This window comes from Homalodisca vitripennis, chromosome 7, assembly GCF_021130785.1.
Source record: "Homalodisca vitripennis isolate AUS2020 chromosome 7, UT_GWSS_2.1, whole genome shotgun sequence".
Classification (NCBI taxonomy): domain Eukaryota; kingdom Metazoa; phylum Arthropoda; class Insecta; order Hemiptera; family Cicadellidae; genus Homalodisca; species Homalodisca vitripennis.
This window is the reverse complement of record NC_060213.1, coordinates 31,785,615-31,798,031: the sequence shown is the minus strand read 5'-3', so window position 1 is coordinate 31,798,031 and position 12,417 is coordinate 31,785,615.

Here is a 12,417-nt window from a genome sequence, read left to right as displayed (position 1 = left end):
ATTTGTATTTAAACAATTACTCTCTGTAAAACTAACATTCTTTTACTTTAATAAACTTTAAAAAGTATATATCTTCAAAGTTTTTCTGTAACTTTTCACCAAGTACCCTTTGATACAGCAGCAATGTCTTCCCGTATGGCGGCCTTCAACTCTTTAATTCCTCGTATTTTCGATGTTTCAATTTAAGGTGACCCCTGTAAAAAAGGTCCCACGGCTAAAAAAAGCTAAAGCACAGATCATTTAACGTGCAATCACGTGTTCAGGAAACATTTCTCTAAAGACTTACATAGATGCTTTACTCGTGTAGGATGTGGCTCCATTCTGTTGAAGCCATATTTTCGCCGTGACGACTTTTAAAGCATCAAATTCTGGCTGCAAATATATGCATAGCATTTCCACAATACACTGAGAATCAATTGTGACGGCTGTACCACCTCCTAAAGAAATAAGTTCTAACGATATCAGTTTTTTGAACCACTCTCCAATTTATAGCATTATTATCGTATATTGAGTTTTAGTGCAATTATTGTAGGCTTTCATTTGATTAATATCGAAAATTATGCTTGTTTACAGATCCATTCAAATGCAAATGAGCTTCATCACTCATCATTAAACAGAATTTTCATTTGCAAACGAATTTGCTGAAAAATAGTAATTTGTTGATCAAAAGCACCTGCGTGAAGCTTTTCAACAATCAGAATATTGTAAGGATGGAATTTCAACTCAGATGTCAGGATGCTCTAGCGATCGACAAAATATATCCAAAGTCGAATCACGCCACCAAATCGAGTAATGATGACTTTAAAGAATTGAGGTTCAACATTTTTAATTGTTGAATTATTCTTTACAACTGATCTCAAAACAAATGTACCGTTTTGCTATTACTTTGTGAACCATTTTACTCGAAATTAAACTCTCTACAAAAGATTCGTCGAACTGTGATGAGAGATTCATTTAATTTGAAATACTTGTCAATAGTTTACCAAATAAATGCACTTTAGTTGTTTCTTTTATCACAATATTTGAAATGGTACTGGAGCAACTAAAACTCATAGGAGGGCTAAATATCCCAAGGTATAACCGTTACATTTTTATGGTGGTGAATAGTTAACATAAATAAAACCGTGCGATGAAGTATTATTTTACGTTAAACAAATTATATTAAAACAACTAATAAAATATGTATTGAATTTCTTCATTCTGACTGTAAAAAAAGTCCCGACCAAGCTTTACTATATCCTAACGATTACAGGTAAATATATATAACTTGGTATATCATTACTGCAGCTACAAATCTAATTAATTTAGAGCATAGGTCTAACATAGAATTAAAGAACTCGGTTAGTACAATGCCGTAAATCTGACCTTAAAAGGTTCACCCTTAAAAAGAATTACGTTCGTTTAAACGTTGCAAAACGTAAGCACAGCTCAAGATGTACATCATTATAAAGAGGTTGTTTACAGAGGCAAATAATAAAGAGAAAACTCGGTATCAGTAATTATGATAGAAATATCTTGAAGACTCTTAGAGCAATTGGAAAAAGTACTAAATATTAATAATACAATACATTTCCAAGTGAAGAATTTTTAAACTATGCCTTACGAAACCGAAGGTTTTATAATCAGGTTACACCACAAATAAAACTTTACCCAACCCCCAGGTATGAAAACATTGTAGATACATCAAAAAGTAGAGTAATAGGTGCAGTTATGACGTATTAGGTTTTATTGTTTTACTTGTAACTTTTAATAAATTAATAAACCCGTGTGGGTTTTTACACCTTCTATAACGAGATATGGTTCCATCCATGATTTTGCAAAATTGTATCTCTCATTATGAAATTTACCTTATATTTTCTGTTCATAATAAATAAGGCATGGTTGTTTTATCTCCTGTGGATTATAATTACCTTTTTTAACAAAAACGTGTGTATTTATAAATTTTTCCTTATAAACGAAGGAAACGCAATTGCCAATTATCAAGCGCGTGATGAGTGAAGGGGCACTTCGTGTTCAATGCGAGAAGCGTGTATGAAGTGGAACTTTGTACTCTATACAAGAGGTGTTTGTGAAGTAGGAATGGTGTTAGGGAATGCACGAACATGAGTCCGGGTTACACAAATATTTTGATCTGGTTATGTAAGCCCCTACAGTTTGTTTTGGTAGCGACCAACACACGGGGTTTTACTGTTTCGTTTATCCCATTATGCGTTTTGTATTTTATGAATTTTGATGATGCCACAAGATACATTACAGCAAATCTTTGATGTAGTGTTTTATTTCAAATAAAGTATCCATTTCAACAGGGTTATCATAGTTCTTAATAATTGAAACAACCTTTTCTTAACTCTTGTAACCTAATTATATAGTAGTACGGTTTGTCAAAACCATTCCCAATGTTCAAAATTCAGTTTTTTTGTCCACTCAATGCTTTTGAATAAAGGATCCATCATCCCATATGATTAATGTTCTAAACAGAGGTTTGAAAGGTTAAAAATATGTAACACATAAGCTCTACGGTTTAGATACGACAATTATAATATTTATGTAGTAAACAAAAACAACTTTTTTAACTGTTAGGAAACATATAGTGCTATATATTTTTATTTCATTATACAGATTCGTGGCTGTTGGCCAAGATATATTGTAAGGCTTATCCTTAAATTCTGATGAATATTTAAAGACAATTTTAATTTATTGCTTACCTAAATAAAGTAATATTTATTTTCAAAACTTAACCTTTATTTGGACAGACATATTAAGATAATCTCCTATATTGTCACATGTACCACTTAATATAATTTCGACATCTAATAACATTTTTGTAACGACAACTCACATTTAAAGTGAGCACATTTTCTACTGAATGTTTTACAATGTATTATAACTGTAAAATTGGTTAAGTTGCTTTAAGTTATTAAAAGCAGACACCTGTAACTAAACAAGTTTATTGTTCTTACATCTAATCTGTAAATAAAAACGTATGTGGATCACTTTACACAAAAATACGTCAGAACATACTAGGAATGTTGGTAACCGTGACTAACTCTCCACATCACATGGTAATCTTCAGGGAACATATATGAAATATTAAACACAATGAACGAGTCCCTAATTGAATGCGGTGAGCTTCGTTGTTGTTTTGGATATAGAATAATTAACGGCAAAGCTTCATAGTTATGCATGACCTACCTAAACAAATACTGAATCTGTTTTCTATTAAATATACTTACTTTTGAAAGGCACAATTCTGATTAATCTTTTCACTCACTTATTACCAACATTCCAACTTACATTTTACCAAAGAATACATTTCGTATGGATAATAGTACAAACATATTATTTATATTTTAACAAAAACAATATTAGGTAAAAGTAATGTTTAACAATGAAACTAAAATTATTTTAAATATGCTGTTAATATTGAAAATATCAATATTAAAAGTTTGTACCAACATATGTAATTATATTGGATGTTGTGTTGGATGCGAATATTGAGGTTTACTGTGTATTTTTGTGGATGTGGGTCAATGGCAAGTACAATATAAAACTTGATCCAATTGCATTGGTTTGAGGAAGCTTCTGAAGCAGTGATAGCTTGGGGGGTAAAATTTTATGTCTAAGAAACTTAATTAGTGCTCCTTATTCTATTGCATTTTAACATTTATTTTAATACTTTCGGCTTCAATCAAAAGTTTCTACAGGAAAAACTAACGCCAAAGTCGCAAATATTTTTTATTACACTTTAAACAACCCTGATATGAAATAAAGTCATTAAAAAGTTTTATAACTGCATTTTACACCCTGAAATCTGAAAGACAAACAGCTTTTATAATTATCTGCAAAAAAATTCGAATCTTTCTCCAGCTCTCTACGCTATTTTATTAAAGAGATATAAATAATTCAGTAACAATCTGAAATATTTTAGGTCAGCGTGGAAAAATACAGAAATCGAAGTAGATTTTAAGTAGTCCATGTATAATATAATAAAGTATGGGGCACAAAATAACTTAGAAATAGAAGGCATATCTTAGATGCATATTATATCATTCTCCTTGTTTAAGGTTTCATATGTTTAGAAAAATTAAACATTTAATACCAGGTAATTTAAACCTTGATTTTCACGACTTTTTCGTACCAGGAACACTTATTATTGAACTTACTTTTTTCACAATACATTAATTTCATAAAGGTCTGCATAATTAGTCTTCTTTTATTAGGAGATTTCTATTTAAGTTATATTTTTGCTTTTATTCAATACATTTAACTAAACATAATCTCACTGAAAATAAAATCGTGCCGATAGGCACTGTACTTATATCGGTTTTTATTAAAAATTTTACACTGAAAGATCCTTTACACATATTCTATCCAGCATCATAAATTTATTATTGAGGTATGGGTTTTAAGAACGAATTTTTTTATTATCCTATAAGTTCTCGTTTTTGTAGGTTTTGTCAGCAATCTAAAGGTTTTTTTTAAATAATTAGAACAATGTAATTATTTACAAACGTATGGCTTAAAACATAACTTGCTTTGGTGCAAAAAACATTCTGCATAATTCAGACCTTAGCTATACTCTGCTTAAATTAAACTCACTATAAATTGTGTAATAAACAAATTCTTTTCAATAATGTAAATTAAATTATTTTTATATTTTATAGATATAGAAATAATACTTTATTAATTATTAAGAAAACAAAGGTCAAAGTTGAACAAATTTGTAGTCCGAAAAGAAACTAATCAGGCACAATAGTTCAGTTCTCATACAAGTAAGGCCCACTGTTAAAAAATTATCTTAAGACAATTAAATAATGTTCATCAGGTAATTTAAAATCCCCATAAGATTTCATATTATTCATTTGTATAATTAAATGCTCAGTGTGGACTAAATATGTACGAACCAAAATGGTATCCTGGAGGCAATGCTGGGAAATGACAAGGGTGAGAGATTACCAATTCACAGAACTCACTCAACAGTATTGTCTGTGCTCTCTGATTTGTGGCAGGCAGTCAGCCGTCGTCCGGAAATTGTTACGATACAAGAAATTCCTCTTTCCTTCAGTAATCTTAAATATAAAAAAGTACGGTTCAACTACTGGTAATCATTCATTTTAAGTTTAAAGTTATATACTATAAGGAAAAGGTTTGGCAATCTTTAGTAATTCCTGTATACCTTAATACGGAATATTTGGCAAACTATAAGGTTCCAAATATTTCAACGTATTTGTAGGAATGGCTTAATCATCAAAGTGCAAGCCCTACATAGGATAAGTGTAACAGAATTTGTCTCACCCACGCTTTTATATCATCCGCTCAAACATGTACTATTCCATACTAGTTTGTCGTACTAGTCAGTGAAAACGATGATTTCTCCACTTTCGAAGCTGTACTGGATTTGGGCTTTTGTCTTATATTTGCCTCATTGGAAGACAGCTTGATTTACAAAAGTAGATTTGATTACTTTTCGATTCAACAACCCGTTTGTCTCATTTACCCTCCGTTTATTAAGAAGTGATATATGTTTTCTGGAGTTGTAGATTACGGTGTTATCACTGAAATAAAAGCCCTAGAGATTGAATATTTATTTATGTAAGCAGAAAATATAATCAAAGAAAATATTTCTCACCACGGTTACCAACGTATATTGTCATTTTAAGAAATATAGCAATTTTTTATTCATACTCATTATAACAAAAACATGCGAATATATAAACGGAATAGTTGCGAGTGCTGTGAAGGTTATTTGCGTGAAGAGGCGATTTATCATAAAAAAAACTAACTGGATCAAACTATAGTTATCTGCTAGCTATAAAAATGCAATTTATGCTAAAGTGATTTATTGAAACTGTATATCGTGGCATTAACCATGACAAGGAAACATTTGATGTTAATAAAGTACTAAAGCAAAAACAAAAGCATGTAGTAACGTAAATACTAAATAAGATATGAAATATAATAATAGCAGCTCTCAATTTATGCTGTAAATCAGAGTATAGATTGTTCTCTACTAGTAATATTATTATTTCGTTGAGTTTTCCAGGGAGGGTTTTGATTTGATTAATCTGATACAGTCCTCAATTTTGGAAATCTGCAATCTTATATCTTCAAGTTAAGATCAATATTTTTAGATTTCTCTTCGTTCAGTGGTATAGTACATTATGGTTAAATTACAATTATAGAGTTCTACCTTCTCATATCTTCAGGTAACACTAATGTTTACGTTTGCATTTGTTCAGTGGTACAGTAAATTAATTAAACTACAATGTTTGAGAGATTTTAATAAACCGGAACTAAAACTAGTTTTTACAACATAAAACTATAACTTAGTTTTCTATACCCTAGATAAGTACATATAATAAGACTTTTTACCGTCAGTAAATGCTCACTTCATGGCACTTACCTTCCATTAAATAGAGCGTGTCTACTTTAAGTGTAATAAATTAGAAACCTATTTAAAAAGATTTAAATAAAATATTAGTGTTATTGTTTAAAACTGTGCAAAAGGATACTTTTATACATTGTTCTTTGAAAAACAACTATGTAATTGTCAATTATTAAACAAAGAGTGGTTGGCCCAAACAAATGACGTAATAACACAAATAACCTCTCGCCCCGGGAAGAAAACCATTGCACGTTCATTTTGCTTATTTGTTGTTTCATTCATTCTCTCTTGTAATACGTTTGCATTGGTTGGATGTATGAAGCTGGTGGAGATAAAAGCTTTGCTTCTGAAAATATATATCTTGAAATAAAATTGTACTCGAATAATAATTTATGAGAAAGTAATAATTTCATTAAGGCAGTTGATGTGCGAAACAGATTCCTAATGAAACTACAGGTATGTCTGACACTTCTTTAATATATGTAAACTATCTGTCGTAACTCTTGAGTAGCTACAGTCTGTTTACTGAATACGTAGACAAAACAAATCTGAGATAGCGCTTCATTACAATAAGTCCTTACAGGATTTATGTCCTCTGCAGGAGTTACAATATACAAGATATAATAATATGGGTAAGGTTTTTATAGGTACCACCTCCTGTTAAGATGCTATCTTTCATCCATTAATAGCAGAGCACTGTATTTCTGATAAGATATCTGGGAAGAAGGGGAAGTTCTATTCTGGGCACTTGTAGTAAAAGGTAGCAGGAGACTTGATACTTTATTTATCATGTAGAGCTTTGTACAATCTTTAATACTAAGAGAGCTCTCTTAGTATTAAACCAATATTACCATCTTTGCTAACCTATTCTAGCAGTCTGCTTCCGCAGTATACTAGACGTAGCGACCAACCCCTTTATCTCAGTAGCTCAACGTTTATGTGTAGTGACGTACTGTTTCTGAAACACTTCGGGTTCCTAAGATTTGCGTGACACTTATGTTGAAACCAGTGTAGGTTTAACTTGAAGATAAAAACCAGTTATATTTGAAGCACTTTGGTTTAGAAGTATTTGTTACCCTTTAAAACAAATTTGAATGTGAAAATTCATGCTACAAAGATAAGAAAGATGTCTAAAAATGTGTTATGAAAGAATAACAAAATAACAAAATAAATAATTATGAAGGGAAATAACTTTATCAAATAAGATAGCGTAAAGTACTTTAGCACCCAGCATTTGATTATACCCAACACTCAAAATACATTAACATCTGTCACTTTAAAAACTAACATGTACAGGGTGGAGCGCGGTAATTTGCTTTTTTGCACTATAGGCTGTGGAGGCACTATTGGTTGAAGAGAAGGGAGAGTGGGCGTGGCTTATAGTGGCTGAAGGGAGATTTGTATTCCTCCGCGTTCCAGTTGCCATCATGCAGTGGACACGAGAGGAGAGGTCGTTGTGTGTTGAAGCGTATTTTTCAAATGCCCACTCGATCATTGCAGTGCAGCGTGCTTTTCGTTTACGATTCGCTGTTCCCCCACGCAGACCTGTTCCTGGTCGGCAATCAATTGTGAATTGGGTAACTGCATTCAGAACAGCAGGGAATGTGTCATGTGTACGAAGGGGACCTCAGAGAAGGATTATAACACCGGAAAACATCAACAGAGTTAGAGCAGCAGTACTGAAATCTCCAAAACGCTCTGCTCGGAAGCAATCAATTGCTCTTGGCATTTCAAGACGTTCTCTCCACCAGATTCTTCGTGATGAACTGAGATTTCACCCGTATAAAATGTGCGTGGTCCATCAATTGTCAGCACGGGACTATTTTACACGGCGTACTTCTTGTGAAGACATGCTTGCAACTATACCGCGTGACGCAACTGTGTTCTTTTATGATGAGGCACATTTTCAACAAGCAAAACATACGCTACTGGAGTGAAACAAACCCCAGAGTCCTCTAGTCCACCAGAGACCTCTGCATTCTGACTGCGTCACTGTGTGGTGCTCCATATCACGAGTAGGCATCATTGGCCCTTACTTTTTTCAGAATAACCGTCGTGCCATAACTGTGAACTCCGAACGGTACTTGACTATGAGACAGGATTTCTTTCAGCCGGCTCTTGAGGCAATGCAATTAGAGGATACATGGTTCCAACAGGATGATGCCACTGCACACACAGCGAGGGTTACCATGATTTGTTTGAGACAAATGTTTCCTGGACGACTTATCTCTTTGAGGGGTGATGTGAACTGGCCGGCACGCTCACCACACTTAGCCCCATGCGATTTTTCCCTTTGGGGTTACCTGAAGTCGAAGGTGTATATCAACAGTCCCACACCTTGGCAGACCTAAGGAACAATATTGAGGCTGAAATTCGCAGAATACCAGTCGACATGCTTTTTAGAGTGAATGAAAACTTCAGAAAACGTATGCAGCAGTGTGTGGATGCCGAAGATCGACATTTGCCAGATACATTATTTAAAACTATGTAATTTAAAAATTCCCTTACTGTTCAATATAATTAAAATAAAAAATAATTTTTTCTAAGCTTCATTATTTTTGTGTTTCATTTCCAAACCAGCAAACATACGAGCTCCACCCTGTACATGTAATACCAGATGTTTTCCTGTTTTTTCCGTTATTCCCTTTCCTAAATTTATCCGTAACCGTACTTTACCAAGACGAAGGACATTATGTTACGTGATTACTTATCCAAACATGCAATAAATTATTTATTTATCTATATCACTCCTAATTTATACTCGAATGTAAAACACATTAATATTAAAGTTGTTACATGTTGCATAGTATTAATACTATATCGTAGTGACACAGTTTCTTGCTCATAATATAAAAATGATTTATTTGTTTTATAGTGACCTGATGAGGGTTACATCAAATTTAATTTAATGAAATAGGTTATTTAATTTTTGAATTCTAAACTTGCATCAATATATATTTGTAAGAAGACATCAGGGAAAAAAGGATGAAGCTGATATTTTGAGAAAATTTATTTTTATTTTTCAAATCAATATTTCTCAAAATGTGCGCATAAAATGGATTTAATTTGGTTATTGTTTTGTTCATATACTTACGGAGAGCATACAATGTATTTATTCGGGTTATCCATGCACATAGGCAACAATAACAAATAAAAACATATTTTAAAACTCACGAAAGTTTTGGCTAAAAAGATGAGGGTCCTTAAATTTCTATTAAAATGAAGCTAAACTACAGGTAAGAAAGGCTATATTTTTACATACAACAAAATTACAATTCTGATTTTTTTGTTAAATGAATACAGTTTTAAGTATGTGGGAGTGCTTCAAAATATGTTTGCCATTTCACAGATCAAAACCTTTTCAAATGCTGGATATCATCAAATTTTGTTTTTGAAATGGTCCATCATACGCCAGCTCTGGTAGATGAAAACATCCTTCTGGTAGTGATATTAGTTTCCTCATGGGCGCAATGGCAATACTCTCTTCATCTCTGCCATTGTAGGTCTGACGATGTAACATAATTCTAGGTTGGTGCAGAACAATGCTCATTTTCCGTATATGTCGTGTTTTGAAAGGACAACTTTTTGTGTACAAAGTAGAAAGGAACGCAGTCCATGACCTAAACATTCCATTAATGGATCCAGTAAACCCATAGCGGTTGCTTTTTTTGTCTTTTCTTTTTGTGCTTCATGCCTGGAATTTCTCTTGTTCTTGTAAAAAAACATCAGCTTTCTTTGTGTGTAATAATTTTTTTTGTAAGAGAATTTTAATTTTCTGCTTTGCATCCTTGGTGGAAGTAAGTATGTTTTAATGGAAAAGACATTTTTTATATACTTCCACATTAAATTTATATTTAATTTATAAATTTAATGTGGAAGTATATAAAAAATGTCTTTTCCATTAAAAGAGAATTTTAAGTTCAGAGTTAAGTTTAGAAACATCAGTGTGCGTATCTGTAGGCATGGATTGGCTTAGCTTAGTTTAATTAAGTCAATTTTTACAGTTAGCTCATCACATGTGCTACATGTGTCGCACCTAGGGTACATAAACGATAAGTTGAAATTAGAGTTAAATATTTCTCTGTACTTTAGAACAGATAAAATATTGTTTGGAAATGCTTCTTTGTAAACAGAAAACATTTTAGTGACATTAAGTTCTTCAGGTAAGTATTGTTTTTTTATTTTGCTAACTCATAGTGGGGCTTCACGTTTTAAAGGATTTAATGTGATTAATTACAGAATAAAAAACATCATTGGAAACCTTATGAGGCCTAGAACTATGCTTTCCATGTGTAGCTATGTATGTCTGTTGGTGTAACACCTGTTGATTTTAGGCTTTTTTGTAAGTTTTGTATTCTTTTCGCAGTGATGCCATGATGTGACATAAATGCCTTGTAGCATACTGGTATTTCTACTACACGCTCACTTCTTCATACTCTCACCTTAAATGTATACGAAAAGGTGTGAAAATCAGCTTTAGATTCTGATTTTCTATGACGATGACGCATGACAGGACAGGACAATATTAAACCACAAAGATACATTGATTGATTTCCATATGATTGAATTGAATTGAACTTATAAATAATATCTAGTCGTTCATTTACACTTATGTTTTGAAAGCACTCAAGTTTTATACACTTACAGTCTGGTCCTAGTTCATGGCTACATAACCTCAACTTCTTCCATGCGACCAATGCTTTTTCTTTTCTTTGAACACTTTTGAAACGTTCACTCTCTCGTACATAACATTATTTTATAAACTAATGAATTAAATTTGTATTTAGTAAATAAATTGTATTTATATCATTATTTTATCACTAAAATGGATATGTTTTTATTTTATACTACTAATGCGAAGGGTGCTTTTTTCGTATATTATGTTTAAGGAAATAATGCAATTTATTTCTAAATATTAGTTACCATTGACTCTATTGAAGATTGTTGTTTGTAATTATATACTTATATTTTGTAAACTGTTATTGAAAATAATTCCTCAAAATGATTCGATATCTTTATGTCCACCTCTAAATGGTTTAGTTTATGATGTTTGCTCAAAACATTTGAATGAACACAAAATAATGATCCTCTCCTCCAGGCAACGCTGGGATGTGACATACGTGAGTGATTGCCAATTCACAGAACTCACTCAACGGTATTGTCTGTGCGCTGTTATGCGTGACAGGCTGTGAGGCGTCATTATCGCGTACGCTGCATTGAAACTGATTTGCTTTTACAAGAAGTATTCTGTTTTAAAATCGAGTAAGATAAAGCTTTTTTCAGCGAGTGATATATTTCGGTAAATATTTTACATAACTAATAAAGGTTTCACCAATTCTCTAATATTCAGAAAATTTATTCAGTGCATGAAAATAATATTGGAAATAAGCACGAAAAGGTTTTGCTTGACGTAAAAATTCTCTTTATCTGTTTTGTAAAGAATTATATCGTTTATAAATAGTAAAAAAGCACGAATATTTTTAAATTTTGCATATATCCTGAGGTATAATAAAGACGAGTAGAATGTTTAATTTTTTTATAAAAGTAAAAGTGATAATAGTTTTTAAATTTCAACAGAAACTTTATTACAAAGTACTGGATTTAGCAAAATATACACATGTTATTTTAATACTGGGAGCCTATAAATGATAATAATTCATTTCTTGCCGCTTAATAAAAATCAAACAAATAAACACAACATTAATAATATCTTAGGAGACCCTAGGAAAAAGATTATGTATATAATAAACTTCTTTGCATCTCACAACAGGGGTTTTTTATATTGCAATACAAACTAAGTTATGCTGAGTGTAATAATGGAGTTATTTTCATCTTCTAACTCTTCTAGTTCAAATTATAATTATTTGTCGAAATGGAAGCTAGTTTAAATAGTAAGTATTTATAATAAACGTTATTTTCAATATACATTTTCTGAGTGTTAGGAAAGTCATTCTGAGGACTGCAAAGATTTCCTTTCTATATGCCTATCTGACTGACTGACGTCTATTTCACTGTTACTCCACTAAATCTAT